The following is an 18,051-nucleotide window of genomic DNA, read 5'->3' on the forward strand; positions in this document are numbered from 1 at the left end:
TTCACAAAGGATAAACGAGAAAATGCACCCCAACGTTTGTAAAGCAATTTCTCCCGAGTACGGCAATACCCCACATGTGGTCATAAATGTTTTTTTCATTAGAAAGTAATTAACCCTTACGAACTGATTCATGATTTGCTTTTTCGTTTTTCCTCTCCGCTTTCCAAGAGCCACTACTTTTTTATTTTTCTGTCAATAGAGCGGTGTGGGGGCTTATTTTTTGCGGGACGAGTTGTCGTTTTTATTGGTACCATTTTTTGGTACGATGCCATATCGGTGGACATAAACGGCTGTTTGGGCACGCTGTAGGGCTCAGAAGGGAGGGACGCCATTTGGCTTTTGGAGCGCATATTTTGCTTGGTAGTAGCTCTGGCGTTTTGCTGGTATTTCAGTTTATAATGTTGGGGCACATGTAGGCTGGGCAGAGCACATCAGGGGCATAATAAGAGGGTATAATAATGGGGTAAATAAATAATAATCCACAGATATGTGGCCGGTGTCGCACTGATAAATGGTGCCCGATCTTATCCACTTTTGGAACACTCTGCACATTTTGCATCGCCATAATCTGGGAGCCGGAACTTTTTTTATTTTTTCACCACCGGAGCCGTGTGAGGGCTTATTTGTTGCGGGAAAATCTGTAATTTTCATTGGTACCATTTTGGGGTACATGCGATTTTGTTGATCACTTTTTATTCAATTTTTCGGCAAGCAAGGTGACCAAAAACCATCAATTCTGACAATGATTTTTATTTATTTTTGACAGCGTTTACCCTGGGCTATAAATGACTATTATACTTTATTCTGCGGGTCGGTACGATTACGGCGATACCATTTGTATATACGTTTTTTTATGTTTTGCAGCGTTTGCGCAATAAAATAACTTATTTAGAAAATAATGTCTTTTCTGTGTCACCATATTCTGAGAGCCATAACTTTTTTATTTTTCAGTCAAAAAAGCTGTGTAAGGGCTTGTTTTTTGCGGGACGGGTTGTAGTTTGTATCGGTACAATTTTGGCGTACATGCGACTTTTTGATCACTTTTTATTACATATTTTGTGAGGGGTGGTGACCAAAAAATAGTGATTCTGGCATTGTTTTTCGTTTATTTTTTTTGCGGCGTTCACTGTGCGGGAAAAATAATATTATAGTTTTATAGTTGGGGTCGTTACGAACGCGGTGATACCAAATATGTGTACTTTTTTTTTACGTGCTCATTTTTTTTCCTATAATGAAAGACTTATTATAGGAAAAAAAGCAGTTCTTGTTTATATCACTTCTAACTTTTATTTTTACACTTTTTTTAAAACATTTTTATTCTTTTTTTTACTTTTTTCACTTGTCCCACTAGGGGACACTTAGACTTGCAGCTCTGATCGCTGCTGGAATACATTACACTACACACGTAGAGTAATGTATTCCAACTGTCATTGTGACGTAACAGTCACACTGACAGGAAGCCTACGACGACCACCCTCGGGGTGGTCCTCATAGGCTTCTGTACATGGCAACCCGGAAGCCATTGTCTGGCGTCCGGTTGCCATGGGTACCATCGCCAGCCCCCGTGATTTCACATGGGGGCTGCCGATCGGCACTAAAGACCTTAATTGTGGCGTTCAAAATCGAGCGCCGCAATTAAGGGGTTAACTGCCGATATCAGCGGCGACAGGCCGCTGATCGGCAACGGGGAGAGCAGGGCTGACACCCTGCACAGTTAACCGCCGCTGCGGTGTAGCGCCGCGCGGCGGTTAACTGTCAAAGCAATGACGTAACTGTACGTCAAGGTGCGCGAACTTACTGCTCACCATGACGTACAGTTACGTCATGGTGCGTTAAGGGGTTAATCACGCTGCCAAAAACACTGCAGTGTCATTAATGCTCGCAGTCTAGTATGTTGGTTGTGCCACCCTGTGGCATTCTAGAGGACAATAAGGCAGGTAAGGGGTTACAAATTTAGATTCAATGGCAGAAAATACTGTATAGCAAATAAATATACAACTACATTCAAATACATAATGTAAGTGATGCTAGGTAATTCACTCAGCTCTATTAGGAATGAAGAAACTGATTTTTCCAACATTTTGACTGCTTTCTACTAAATTACATGGCCGAGGTGCCAGCAATATCCTACACCAAAAGCAACCAATGTTATAAATCAACCACTGACCTTGACTTTATATGTCAAATAGTAACTTACAGTTCCTTAGCCATGGAAACCCCAAATTCAACAACATAAATATCTGGTCAAATCCTGGTCCAGGGAGCCCAAAAATTAGACCAAAAAATGTTTAGTTGTAGAAACCATTTGTCTATTCATCTTTTGAAAAATAGAAATGTTTTTCTTTTGTACTTTGGGTCATTTTTAACACTTTTATAGCAGCTGTCCAATTATTCTTCCCTTTAATTGGATTTAATAGCCTTGGGAGAAGGGTGATATAAGACTGGGGTATTCTTTAAGAATTGGCACTATACATTAAGACGTATTCCTGTGGTTCCTGTAAATTGTTTTGGCAAAGCACCCAGTATAAGGCTTCAATCAAGTGCCAGAATCTTTAAACAAGCCTTGTATCGGCCAAAAAAAAGCTGTTAAAAATAAATATGCAAAAAATATATTAAGCGAATTTCACTAATTAATGCTTTTCATATTTAGCATTTCCTGTGTCCCGAAGAATTGAGGACAGAACACTTTCCAGAACTTTACTATTAGCACTGGGTCTTCAAGAAAAAAGCAGAAGAAAAAGCCTTAAAAAATGGAAGTGATATCAAGAAAACCTGTTGTGTTAGGTGATCATTTTCTACCTGTGTACTGTTGTAGTTATATGTATGATATTTCGGAGCCGGGTTTATACATGGTGATTTTAACTATGATCTGCATGAAAATCGAAAATTAATAGTCATAGCAGCTACACGTGCAAATGGGTAAAGAAGAACAGTTCCATTAAATATCCTTGGAAAATATTTCTAAAACCACATTTATTATCATCGTAGTGTGTGAACAGTAATTAAAACCCCTCTCTATGTGTAATGACAGGGTCCTGTTTTGTGACGGAGGGAGTTTTTCCCCCTGTGACATTGTTTAAGCCCTAGAAAACGCATCTCTCTCTCTCTGTACATGGTATACTCAGACCATGATAAATTTGGGTCACAATTTGAATATGTAACCCAAACACAATTGAATAAGTAGTCTAAGACACACAAACCCTGCCCCTCCCATAACGAATTACATGGAAAGTTTGTTTCTGGAGGGTCGGAGGAAACAAAAAATCCTCTGCTATAGATTTTTCATTAGGTGTAGTTTCAGGCTCCTGGGCCCAAGTGTCAGGGCTATGCATGTGGTCTTATACACCGCTGATATAACCGCGGATGCATCTCTTGCTGTTCTAAGAATTGTCATGAACTCGTTGGTTACAGGTTCTTTACCTCAATCCGAAACCGTGGACATTAAAATGAGTAATGAATGAATGTGTTATGATCCTTATCAAATTCACCTTAAAGTCATTTTATTGTATCATTTTTATCTCTAGCTATGTATTAGGATTCCACATTCATCAGACAGTCGGCCAGACACAGGGGTGTTAAACGGATGTACTCTTTGATTCTCTTTTTATTTAAAGAACTAAATTTACAGCTATAAATTATAATGACTCCTGAATATAGATTTAACATTTCATGATGATATCTTTTATTATGTGTAAGGCAGTTGCTGCAGCTTTCATCTCTCAAAATCTTCTCTGTGGTCTACGGTAACCACGGCACATAAAAGATGTGAAAACGACTTCAAAGCCGACAATCTAACAGTCCATGAGCAGGGAGTGTGCAGAGCCTTTTTCTTATTTTTAACGTACTTACCTCACAGTCATTGCGATAAATGGCATTGGACAGTTTAGCACATGACGTTATTTTCAGCTGGAAAAGTCATTGGACAATGGGTCTTTCAATAAACTTATGAACGGCACAAAACGATTCACCATCATGGCAAACTGGGTAAATGAACAACCCCTATCCAAATCACTACTCTTGTTGCTGGAACCCATGTTAAACAGCTGTTGTTGCGAGCGGAAACTGCTTGTGATCCTATATATCTCTGCAATTTGCATAACCCATTGTGATAGGATGCATCGCAGCAAAGATCAAAATAGGTTCACATTATGATGCTCTGTTTTGCCTCCTAGGACCGGAGGGCATGGTGTTTATTTCCACTTCCTTTCCAAGACCCTTAGCCCCTTGTTTGCTTCCAATGCAGTTCTGTGGAGAGGGGGGTCCCTACACACGTTCTACCCACCCAATAGCAGACATAATGAGACCAATCAGGGCTGGGCTCTTCAAGGGCCCTGAAGCAGCGTCATGGTCTTCCTCTATGGTAAGTACGTCCTTGGCTACAGTGTGTTTTGGCAATTAAACTTTATGTATGCCATGACTGCAGTGCCATCACCAATACCCCTATAAGCCTTAACTTATTTTCTTTCAGATGGGGGGAGTAAAGTTCATATTACACAGTCCTATATAGGCCATGAAAACGAACAACCATCAACGATACAGCTCGTTCATCGGCGCTCGTTTGATCCTTTCACAAGGAGCAATGCTTGGTTATGTAGGGGACGAACAATTGTTTCTACGATCGTTCGTCCCCATACCTTTCCATCATGTCGACAGCACGGGAGATGTGCTGCCGACAACGATAATATTTAATGCTGCATAGATGAGCGGATCAGCCGATGAACGAGTGTTTGCTCATTCATGGGCTGATTGTTGCCCTGTTTATACAGGGCAAGTATCGGTAATAAGCATTTATATGAACACTCGTTTCCCCTATAATTGGCCCATGTAAAGGGCCTTAGGATGATTTATCTGGCAGACTACAGATTACAACCCATCCAACCCTAAAGCCCCTTTTACACTGGCAAAATTATCGGGCAAACGATCGTTCATAGAACGCTCGTTCCAGATAATTAACCTGTATAAACAAGGCAGCGATCAGCCGATGAACGAGCAAGCACTCATTCATCTGCTGATCATATAGTTTTGAAAAAGTTAAATATTATCGTTGTCGGCAGCACATCTGCCGACATGACAATGTATGGGGACGAGCGATCGGAGTAACGATCACTCGTCCCCATACATAGCTCCTTGTGAAAGGAGCAAATGAACACCTATCAGCGAGATGTCTCGTTGATCGGCGCTCGTTTACATGGCCGAGGTCGGGCCATGTAAGAGGATCTTTATTTCTGAGTTTTGTTGCATGTTGTAGATCTAAAATAAAAGACAACAGGCCCAAAAAAAACAAGTCCTTTTATAAAATGTTATTTGCTTGCTGTTTTGGTGGACAGAAAAACTATCCTAAGGCCTCATTTACACGAGCGTGTGCGTTTTGCACGCGCAAAAAACGCAGCGTTTTGCTTGCGCAAAAGGCACTTGACAGCTCCGTGTGTCATCCGTGTATGATGCGCGGCTGCGTGATTTTCGCGCAGCTGCCATCATAGAGATGAGGCTAGTCGACGTCAGTCACTGTCCATGGTGCTGAAAGAGTTAACTGATCGGCAGCAACTCTTTCAGCACCCTCGACAGTGCATTCTGATCACCATAGCGAGCAACCTGTTAAAAAAAAAGAGATTCGTACTTACCGAGAACTTCCCGGCCGTTGCCTTGGTGACGCGTCCTTGGTGACGCGCCTCTCTTGACATCTGGCCCCACCTCCCTGGATGACGCAGCAGTCCATGTGACCGCTGCAGCCTGTGCTTGGCTTGTGATTGGCTGCAGCTGTCAATTGGACTGAATTGTCATCCCGGGAGGTCAGACTGGAGGAAGAACCCGGGAGTTATCGGTAAGTCAGAACTTTTTTTTTTTTTACACGTTCACGTATATTGGAATCGGAAGTCACTGTCCAGGGTGCTGAACCAGTTTAACTCTTTCAGCACCCTGCACAGTGACTGCCGGGTTCGGTCAAAACGAGTTCGGCCGAACCCGGTAAAGTTCGGTTCGCTCATGTCTAAGACACTCCGTTCGGATGTTTGTAAACAGAAAAGCACGTGGTGCTTTTCTGTTTACATTCAGTTTGACAGCTCTTGCGCGAATCACGCAGTTCGCACGGAAGTGCTTTCATGTGGCATGCGTGGTTTTCACGCACCCATTGACTTCAATGTGTGCGTGATGCGCGAAAAACGCACGATTATAGAACATGTCGTGAGTTTTACGCAACGCACTCGCGCTGCGCAAAATTCACGCATCGTCTGCACTGCCCCATAGAGTAATATAGGTGCGTACGACACGCGTGAAAAGCACACGCGTATATTACGCTCGTGTAAATGAGGCCTAAAACCAACAGTTCTGAAAGAGAATTTTTTTTTTTAACCTTTAGATTATTCAACTTTATCGTAAGTCATTAAACAGTTGTCCTCATCACAAAATTCACTATATATAACATGGGAACCTCGGCTGTCAATGGGTAAATCTTTGGATAATCTGTTGTAAATATGTTCAAGCATGTGTCATAAAAGGTGTGATTTAAATTCCAATATAAATAATGTAACGTTTGGTAAACTACAGTCACATTCATTGACCAAATGTGTAAGCAAATATATTGATAAAGCACGCTGGCTTTGACTCACGGTTTTGCAGCACATCTTGCAGTTGTACGGTCCGCACTTGGGTTAGCAGCCATCCCGTCTCTCTAGTTGCCTTCGTACAGTGACGTTAGATCACCAATTGTCCAATTACTGACTACACCAAATAAATAATGATGCCGCAATTGTGGTATATTTTTTCAATGCCTGTAGATTTTAGTGCATGTACATCTTGAAATTGACCTCTTGGGTAGCAGTGCGGCAGAGGTATTTGGAAATTATTTCTGCAAAAAAAGGAAAACAACAAAAACAAACATGAGCATATTATCAATATTAATGCAACTTTATTGAAAGCATACGTATAGGGTAAAAAGCGATTTAAAGTGTTATTCCCATCTTATAAAGTGATGGCATAACGTTAGGATGTGCCATCACTTTACGATCTGTGGGGGTCCGACCTCCACTTGAATTCTAGCTATGTGCCATCACTTTATAAAATGGGAATACAATATAAAATGATAATAACCTTAAGGCCCCATGCACACGAACGTGCTTTTGCACGGTCCGTGCATGGCACAGGAGCATGGACCGCAAAAAGAACGGACATGTCTTATTACGGCCGTATTTTGCGGTCCAGGCTCATAGAAAATAATGCACGTGGCCATGTGCACGGCCCGAGATTTGCGGGCGGCTCGCGGGTGACACTCCATGGCTGGCCGACCCGAAAATCACGGCCATGCACATAGCTACGGTCGTGTGCATGAGGCCTTAGTAATATACTATATTAAATTCACCCTTGAACATCATTATTCATTTATAGATACTTATAGATATAATCTAAAAAAAAAAAATTATGTAAATGTGTTGTGTAAAAGTTTAATTTTCCTTTAATAACCTTTGGTTCATTAGACAAATACAATAAGACAGATAACATTCATTTTCATTGTAACTATGATTGAAATCAAATGATGACATTTCTGCTACAGATTATGTGAAAATATGTCACTTTGTTTCCCGGTCTATGATTATTACACTGTGAATGAGTATTTGATGATAAAATCAATATTAAAGACTCATGCTGGCTGTACTTGTCTGGTTCAAAGACATCAGCCTGCTTCCCATAGGTTACAGACAGGCCCCAGATTACAACAAAGTCTTTTCTGTGAATGATTTTAACCTTCACTTTAAAAGTGCTCAGTATTATTATTGCCTTTCTCGCAGGACTGTTAAACCCCCTCAAAACCATTTTTGTTATTTTTCATTTTCATTTTTCACTCCCCGCATTCTAAGAGCCATAACTTTTTATTTTTCTGTCAATGGACTGGTGTGAGGGATTGTTTTTTGAGGGGGGAGTGGTTTTTTATATTGGAACCATTTAAAGTACTGGGAAACTGAAAAAAAAATTCAATGTTGGGTGGAATTAGAAAAAAAATTTGATTCCTCCATGTTCTTTCGGGTTTCGTTTTTTAACATTTTTACAGTGCGGTAAAAACGACAAATTAACTTTATTCTGCTGGTCAATACAATTACGGCGATACAAAATTTATATAGGTTTTTTAATGTTTTGCTCCTTTTACAAAGAAAAAATTATTTGTTTGAAAAAAATTATGTTTTTGTTGCCATATTCTGTAAGCCATAACTTATCAATTTTTTCGTCGATTGAGTGGTGTGTGGGTTTATTTTTTTGCGGCACGAGCATTGGTTTTTATTAGTACCATTTTTTGGTACATATGACTTTTTGATCACTTATTAAAAAAAAATTCACCGCTAAGTTGACCAAAAAACTGCGATTCTGCCGTTTGATAGTTTTTTCTTTTTACATTCACTGTGCACGTTAAATAATTCTGTATTGTAATAGTTCGGACTTTTATGGATGCAGCGATACCAATTTTGTTTATTATTTTTTGTACATTACTTTAGAGGAAAAATGGGAAAAGGTTTTCTTTTAACTTTTGTTTTTATTTTTTTTCACTACTAAAAACTTTATTTAATTTTTTTAAACATGTTATTAGTCCCCCTAGGGGACTTGAACCAGCGATCGTTAGAAATACTGATTGCGTTGTGGGGGGGGCGATGATCTGTCGGAGGGGGCCACGCCCCTCTTTATAACGATTGACCGCAGCATTAGAGGGGTTAAACGGTCAGGAATGGCACGATCGCTGTTGCTGGCCGTTAGTCCCAGGTGTCAGCTGTAATACACAGCTGACACCCACGCGTGCGCCCGCTCCATGCATCACCCCCCGCACCATGACGTGCGGTTACGTCATGGTGTGTTAAGAGGTTAAATCTGCACGGTGATGTGTGAGACTCCCCCCAATAAGCTGCTACACAGGTGTTGAGCAGAGAATAATGTAAGCGAATAGAAGTAGTCTGTTAAAAATTGTATTTAGCTGCTTCTTTGTTAGATCTGTTTCTTATTTTCCCCGTACACATAACGGCCGATAACCAAGCAAATACCACGAATCCAGGTGGTTTAGCCTGCGTGGCAAGTACAGATGAAGCAACTAAAAACTTCCCAGGTATTTTCCACATGGCCGAAAACCGAATCACCAAACCACTGCAATTTGCACAAAAGCATATGCGGTTTTTGCCGCATGGCACAAACCAATACTTATATGAGCGGCCAAAGAAAGCTTGTGGGAATTTGAGAAATTGTGATCCAGCTTTCCTGGACTACTGAGCAACAGAGCTGCCTAAATGTAGGCTTAGTCCCAGTTCTGGGTATATGAGCAGTGTAGGGATGTTGCCTTGTCGTGGCAGGTGGGATCATATAATTTGATCAAAATGTGCGCTAAGAACCTCTCTATTGTAAGTCGATTCAGCAGCAATGCATATTTATTTATTTATAGTGTTTAGGTGGCATTAGTGTTCGCAGAGTGCGATCACCATTTTTGTACACTGCCTAATTGTGTGGTGATACTGTAGCAGAGGATATATCACCCACGATCGGACTGGTCCACCAGAGAACCAGAGGATCCTCCTGTAGGCCCAGCCTCAGGGCTTTTAATGCAATAGGGCATCAAAGATCCAGCAGAAGACAACCCAAGTTGGTGCTAACTTTGTAAACCAATCACTTGCCACAATTGTGTATTTCTCATGGGTTCATTCTCAAATAATCTATAAGACCTTATTGATAATATGTCCTGTGAGTGGAACAATGGGAAAAAAGTTATGATGCGATTAAAAGTGGATGTGCACATGTTCTGTATAGCTGGATAACACATTTCCTCTGGTGGTGTGCCCAAGGACATATATTTATGTGATTTTTTTTATTTTAGAGAGAAATGTTTAAATAGGAAGCTTATTATAATATTTATTAATGCAATAACTTCCAGATGAATAAAATCAAATCCGATAATATGTGGGGCTGCAGGTATATCAAATTCTATCCTTAGAAGCCCCAGAAAGCATGCGTCCTCACGCTAATTACATAGAAGTACATAGAAAAGGAATAAAGTATTTATTATTTCTTTAATTATTTTTTATTTCTGTATAGAGAGTGCAGCAGTGTGTGTATGCTTTATGGCAGCAGCAAGGTAGATAATGGTCAGGAAAGTTTCAATAGACTAATACAGTCTTCAGGAAGTGATGGTGCACAGCTTTTACCCCGAGGCCAGGTAGCGGCAGGGGAAGTGCATACAGACACTTTCCGGTGTATAGTGTTTCTATTCTGCATTATATAGGCCTCCAGGAGTACAATATAGCGGCCATCTTTTATTGAATCCCGGCCTTCTAATGATAATGAGATAACTCTGCACAGGGGAAAAGTAAGCTGAAGTAAACGGGAAATGTCAGCTTATTATGTGTGCACCAGTGACCAATGTGAAAATTGCAATACTACTAAAATATATGTTTATAATAATAAAAAATAGATATAAATAATGTCATTTTCTGAAAATATAGTCCCTTTATTTTCCCTATGTATTTCCAAACACTTTTCTAAATTTGAATGATCCCTTGATGTCACATGTTGAGGTTAGCGGTTTCTGCAGATAGAACGAACACAAGCAGAATAGTGAAATACTTCATATTTGTACATTGTATGAAACAGTGTGTTTGGTTGTAATAATATTTATTTCCATTAGTAAAATTACATTTTCCTATGTCCGATGAATAAACAAAATTATTCTCATGTGATATTCTTGTGAATACCCTGGAGCCCAATGACTATTGCCTGACTATTGAATAATAGTATGGACCTTAATAGGCCAAAGAAGTAAGTTATTGGCTTCTTTGAGAGAAATGGTTCAGTGCATTTCTCTGTTGAAATAGTAATGCAATTGGAAATTAAAGTAGAGGGGACAGAGAAAGCTGACAATTTGTAGAGTTGACAAAGACTATTTAAAACATTGTTGACCAACATTAATGATTCAGCTGAAGGACAAATAACTAAGGCCCCATGCACACGACCGTGTTTTTGCGTCCGCAATTCCCCCGCAAATCCACGGGAGAATTGCGGACCCATTCATTTCTATGGGCCCATACACACTATCCGTGTTTTCACGGGTCTTCGCATGTCCGCAAATCCGTGCCGCAGAAACTCAGGACATATCTTATTACGGGCTGCAAATTCGACGCGGACATGCCAGTTATATAGGCCTCGTGTGCATGAGGCCTAAGACTGAATTTTTCAAAGAATTTTGTAAATATTATGGGAAGACCCCGGAAGAGTTAAAGACTTAAAAAAGGAAAAGGGCAAACAGCAACAAGGATGAATACAATAATATACATTACCAACATACTATTAAAGTGCCTTAAGACCCAAACCGAAGACTGAACATTTTTGTAAACAATAATTATTGTGCGATGGCACAAGCAGTGCTGAGGTGTATAGCCACTGATTATGCCTTTTCCTTCCAGAGAAATAACAAGCTTGTTCGGCCAAGGTGGCCAATAAATATTAGCTAAGTAATACTTAAAGGGGTTGCCCCACAAAGGACATTTATCATCTATCCACAGGATAGGTCATTAATGTCTAAATCGCTGGGATCCCCACCGATTACTGGAATGGGGTCCCAAGCCCACCCTTCCTCCTCACTGCACGACTGAAGTGAGGAGTTTGAATGGAGTAGTTTAAATGAAGTGCTGGTAACACATGTGGAGGACCAGCACAGCCATGCATTACACGAACAGCCCACTGATTTTAATAAGAACGGTGTAATGCTTAATTTCCCTGCGGTGGAGCTGTAAGGAAAGCACTTTTTTTTTTTTTTACCCTTCTAAACAAAAAAGTTGTTTATTAACAGAAGATCATTAGAGGGGTATTCTGAGTAATTAAAAATGTACGCAATTGAAGCCCTTTTATACATCATCAACTTTTGTTTTGGTATAATGAATAACTGTACTTTGTTTTATTTTAACACCATCAACACCATTTTGCTCTAGGTCTAGTCTGCCCTGTTAGTCATGCACAGAGATATTGGAAGAAATCTCACTTATTTTTACTGACAGCTAAAAGGCAGGATTGTAGTATTGTTTTATTATATAACTACACTTCATTAACCAAACATGCTCTTCACACATTTACTTTTCACAGAATGTCATTATCAGCGCATTGATTCTTATGCGTAGAAAATGACACTGAGTCAAGGAATCAGCCACGTTGTGCTGAAACGTTGCGTTATATAATTTTGCTCTATATTTAATGAAGATATGTCAATTGCCATATAGGTTTATAAAGTTAAGAACTATTTATACAATTTCTTTGTAAATGTTAAGTGTTTTACGTGCTAATTGAAATGTTAATGTTAATATTGATTATTGTCATGCAAAGCTGGATTCTTCAACCCCTCATTTAGTACAAAGCTACAAAAAATGTTTGTAATGCCACGTGCATATATTCAGAGTTGGGATCTGGATGGTTCTCTCGGATTCTTCCAAATCTGCTGTTAAAATGACAGCCGGTTTTTGGAGCAGTGTATGTGGCCCTTTCTACAGGGGACACAGAGTGTGTGTGTGTGTGTGTGTGTGTGTGTAGGTATGTGGCACTTTCTACAGGGGACACAGAGTGTGTGTGTGTGTCTCTCTCTTTCTACAGGGGGCACAGAGAGTGTGTGTGTGTGTGTGTGTGTGTGTGTGCGTGTGTCTCTCTTTCTACAGGGGGCACAGAGTGTGTGTGTGTGTGTGTAGGTATGTGGCACTTTCTACAGGGGACACAGAGTGTGTGTGTGTGTGTGTGTGTGTCTCTTTCTACAGGGGGCACAGAGAGTGTGTGTGTGTGTGTGTGTGTGTGTGTGTGTGTGTAGGTATGTGGCACTTTCTACAGGGGACACAGAGTGTGTGTGTGTGTGTGTGTGTCTCTCTTTCCACAGGGGGCACAGTGTGTGTGTGTGTGTGTGTGTGTGTCTCTCTTTCTACAGGGGGCACACTGTCTGTGTCACTTTCTACAGAGGCAAAAAGATTAGCCTTTGTTTCCCAGATACCTATTGAATGCTTACTAATATTGTAACGTATAACTTTATTGTAAATAACTATAAGCATACAAATAAAGATTAAAAGTGCAATGTGAACTGAAAAGTCTACATATAATGATACTAATAATACTCTGTAGTCAGTACCATTTAAGTGCAGTGTCAAACCACCATCTCTGATGGCCACACTACCTATATGAAACAACTATGATTTGCAGCTGCAGTCCGCTTGAAAAGGGACTTAGAATTGTCAGAACACATTGTATTTAAAAAAAGAAAGAGCGCCCCCCCCCCCCCCCCCCCCCCGACATGTTTCACCGGCGAAGTGGAATCCTCAGGGGAAAATGGGGCTAATGGCGGCGAACGCGGCTGGGTCTCCTATTTATGACCTCACATTTGACGTAATCTAAACTGATGTAACCAATCATGGTGATCCTCATCTAGGGGCCGTTCTTATGAGGATTACCGTGATTGGTTACACTTAATATTTGAATTAATAAGACACTCTCTACAAGAAAAGAGAGTGCATGTAAATGATTATCTTAAAATGTCCAAGAGAGATGCTGTGGAGAAGGTTCTAATTAAGAATTAACCCCTTAAAGGGAAGGTATCATGATTTTTTTATTTTTTTTAATCATATTGCTTTTAATATAATATTTTCAAAAAAATTATTTATATGTGTTCTCATGTTTTACTTTTTAATGTATTCTTACTTTTGTTACTTCTCTATGTGGGCTGCCATTTTATTTTCATCTCTGTATGTGTCATTTCATGTGGACTGGAAGCTGCTGCCAGACAGTAAGATGATGACTTCCGGCAGCGGCTTCCGGCCATTTGTTCAACGAAGCGAAGGCGCAAGGAAGAAGAGCGTAGACCATCGGAGGCAGTAGCGGGGAACTTATGTTCGTCCATGTTCATGTGATACTGTCTGCTGAGCCCTGTATCTAATCCTCCTAGCACTGTGCAGTCGCTCAGAAAATGGCGGCACACAGTGTAGGAGGTTTTAAGACATTGAAACCCTTCCTTCTCCTGGCACTAGCCAGAAGAAGGGAGGGGGGATTGTGTGAGGACACTAGAGGAGAGTGTGTCCACCCCAAATTTGCAGCATAAATAAATGAGGTTGCTTTACCACAGTGACCATGCTGCAATTTTGGGAACTGCTCCCTCTAGTGGCCAGCACATGGAAATTTTATAAATTAAAATCTAAATGATAACATTTCCTGACTTGCGAAAAAATTAAAACAATGTGTAATCACTTAAATACTAATTGTTTAACTGAAAAAAATATATAATTTCTAGCGACACATTCCCTTTAAAAGGGGTTGTCCACTTTTGTCAATAAGTTGATAACAGTTCTAATCCGTGGGAGAACATGTCTCTAATATCCCTGCAGCAACAACTTAGGGAAAAATTAAGCATTACATAGTTGAAATTCAAGGGGTATTACCAAAATCATAAAGAATCAGCTATTTACAGGATAGGTAATAATTTTCTGAATGCTGTGGCCCTCACCGATAGTGAGAACAGTGGTCCCAAAACCCGAGATCCTCCTCACTGTTTGAGGAGGACATTAACCCCTTAAGGACGCAGCCTAGTTTTGGCCTTAAGGCTCAGAGCCCATTTTTCAAATCTGACATATTTCACTTTATGTGGTAATAACGTCGGAATGCTTAAACCTACCCAAGCGATTCTGAGATTGTTTTCTCGTGACACATTGGGCTTCATGTTCGTGGTAAAATTTGGTCGATATATTCAGTGTTTATTGGTGAAAAATTGCAAAATTTAGAGAAAATTTTGAAAAAATTGCATTTTTCAGAATTGAAATGCATCTGCTTGTAAAACAGACGGTTATACCACCCAAAATAGTTACTAGTTCACATTTCCCATATGTCTACTTTAGATTGGCATCGTTTTTTGAACATTCTTTTATTTTTCTTGGACGTTACAAGGCTTAGAACATAAACAGCAATTTCTCATATTTTTAAGAAAATTTCAAAAGCCTTTTTTTTAAGGTACCTCTTGAGTTCTGAAGTGGCTTTGTGGGGCCTATGTATTAGAAACCCTGATAAAACACCCCATTTTAAAAACTAGACCCCTCAAAGTATTCAAAACAGCAGTTAGAAAGTTTTTTAACCCTTCAGGCATTTCACAGGAATTAAAGCAAAGTGGAGGTGAAATTTGCAAATTTCATTTTTCTTGCTGAATTTCAATTTTATTCATTTTTTTTTCTGTAACACAGAAGGTTTTACCAGAGAAACACTACTAAATATGTATTGTCCAGATTCTGCAGTTTTTAGAAATGTCCCACATGTGGCCCTACTGCGCTCGTGGACTAAAAGACAAGCCCTAGAAGCAAAGAAGCACCTAGTGCATTTTGAGTCCTCTTTTTTATTAGAATATATTTTAGGCAGCATGCCAGGTTTGAAGAGGTGTTGAGGTGTCAAAACAGTAGGAATCCCCCAATAGTGACCCCATTTTGTAAACTACACCCCTCAAGGAATTCATTTAGGGTTGTTGTTACCATTTTGACCGCACATTTTTTTCACAGCACGTATTTGAATTGGGCTCTGAAATGAAAAAAATTTCATTTTTTCCAATAAGATGTAATTTTTTACCAAAATTTCTTATTTTCACAGGGAACAAAATACTCAATTTTGTTGCCCAATTTCTCCTGAGTGCATCAATACCCCATTTGTGGCAATAAACTGCCGTTTGGGCCCATGGGAGGCCTCAGAAGGGAAGGAGCGCTGTGTGTTCTTTGGAGTACAGATTTTGCTGGTTTGGTTTTCGTGTGCCATGTCGCATTTGCAGAGCCCCAGAGGTATCAAAGCAATGGAAACCCACCAGAAGTGACCCCATTTTGGAAACTACACCCCTCAAGGAATTCATTTATGGGTAATGTGACCATTTAGACCCCATAGTTTCTTCACAGAACTTATTTGAATTGGGCTGGGAATTTAAATAAAATATATTTTTTCCAATAATATGTCATTTTAGCTCAAAAATTCTTATTTTCACAAGAAATAAAATACTCAATTTTGTTGCCCAATTTGTCCTGAGTGCGGCAATACCCCATTTGTGGTGATAAACTGCCGTTTGGGCCCATGGGAGGCCTCAGAAGGGAAGGAGCGCTGTGTGTTCTTTGGAGTACAGATTTTGCTGGTTTGGTTTTCGTGTGCCATGTCGCATTTGCAGAGCCCCAGAGGTATCAAAGCAATGGAAACCCACCAGAAGTGACCCCATTTTGGAAACTACACCCCTCAAGGAATTCATTTATGGGTAATGTGACCATTTAGACCCCATAGTTTCTTCACAGAACTTGATTGAATTGGGCTGGGAATTTTAAAAAAATATATTTTTTCCAATAATATGTCATTTTAGCTCAAAAATTCTTATTTTCACAAGAAATAAAATATTCAATTTTGTTGCCCAATTTGTCCTGAGTGCGGCAATACCCCATTTGTGGTGATAAACTGCCGTTTGGGCCCATGGGAGGCCTCAGAAGGGAAGGAGCGCTGTGTGTTCTTTGGAGTACAGATTTTGTTGGATTGGTTTTCGGGTGCCATGTCACATTTGCAGAGCCCCAGAGGTATCAAAGCAATGGAAACCCACCAGAAGTGAACCCATTTAGGAAACTACACCCCTCAAGGAATTCATTTATGGGTAATGTGACCATTTAGACCCCATAGTTTCTTCACAGAACTTATTTGAATTGGGCTGGGAATGAAAACAAAATTATTTTTGTCAAATAATATGTAGTTTTGGCTGAAAATTTCTTATTTTCACAAGAAACAAAATACCCCATTCTGTTGCGCAATTTGTTCTGAGTGCCGCAATACCCCATTTGTTGTGATAAACTGCCGTTTGGGCCCATGGGAGGGCTCAGAAGGAAAGGACCACCATTTGGCCTACTGGGGATTTTCTAGTGCGAAGTCATGTATGCAGAAGCCCCTGAGGTACCAGTACAGTTGAAACCCGCAAGAAGTGACCCCGTTTTAAAAACTACACCCTTAAGGCATTCATCTAGAGGTGTAGTGACCATTTTGACCGGAGACCTACACCCCATAAACTGTAATGTGGGTTCTCCCGGGTATGGCAATACCCTACATGTGGCTGTTATCAGCTGCCTGGACACACAGCAGGGCCCAGAGGGGAAAGACGAGGGGGGATAAGCTGTGCGGAGTGCATCAGGGTAAGTAAAATTGGGGTAAATTATAAACCAAGGGATGTATGATAAATTTTAAAACACTTTCATACAGAGCTCTGGTTATTCGGGACACGTGTCACATTGATATATTGTGTCCTCCCTTATCCCCCTCTTATAGCAGACTTTGCACCTCTTTTGACTTTTTCCCTTCTTGCCAGTTTGGGGAACTTCCCCTGGAAAGTGTTGCCCTGGTACGATGCGTGTGGGCTCGCTTCCAGAAGTACTGGGTGCCCCCCCTTCTTGGTCCCTAAAGATTAGGTTCTTGATAATCACCTCTTGAAATTCCAGGAAAGTTCCCGTCTGGCCTGCACATCGACGTAGCACGTACGCATTGTACAAAGCCATCTATATGATGTTCCCGGCCAGCTTCTTATACCACACCGCATGGCGCTGTAGGGCTTCAGGGCTTGATCTTACAAGTCCATCCCTCCCATGTACCTATTGTAGTCCAGGATGCAGTCTGGTTTGGGGGTGGCCTTTCCTTCATATATCCTAAACCTGTAGGTATACCCTGATGCACTCTCACAGCTTATACAGCTTCACGCCATACCTTGCCCTCTTACCCGGCAGGTACTCGCGGAATTGAACCCTCCCTTTAAAATGTACCAGGGACTCATCAATAGAAATACACTTCTCGGGGGTGTATGCTTGGGAAAACCGGGCACTGGAACGGTCTAATAGGGGTCTCTGTTTATACAAACGGTCAAAACTGGGGTCATCTCGGGGTGGGCACGGCTCATTATCAGTATAATGTAAGAAGCGAAGTATTGCCTCATTTATTTATTTTTTTAGGTTCCAGTTCAGTTCTGAAGTTGCTTTGAGGGGCCCATATATTAGAAACCCCTATCAAACACCCCATTTTAGAAACTAGACC

At 40.5% G+C, this 18,051-nt stretch overlaps 1 protein-coding gene across 1 annotated transcript in view; it reads right to left on the reverse strand.

Annotated features, from left to right (window-relative positions):
- Positions 1–18,051, reverse strand: part of BTBD6 (BTB domain containing 6) — a 552,040-nt gene that overhangs the window by 234,141 nt on the left and 299,848 nt on the right. Inside the window, exon 4 of the mRNA XM_075843801.1 lies at positions 6,606–6,844. The gene's annotated coding sequence lies outside the window, so the exon portion shown is untranslated. The remainder of the gene's footprint in view (positions 1–6,605; positions 6,845–18,051) is intronic.

This window comes from Rhinoderma darwinii, chromosome 12, assembly GCF_050947455.1.
Source record: "Rhinoderma darwinii isolate aRhiDar2 chromosome 12, aRhiDar2.hap1, whole genome shotgun sequence".
In the NCBI taxonomy this organism is placed as follows: domain Eukaryota; kingdom Metazoa; phylum Chordata; class Amphibia; order Anura; family Rhinodermatidae; genus Rhinoderma; species Rhinoderma darwinii.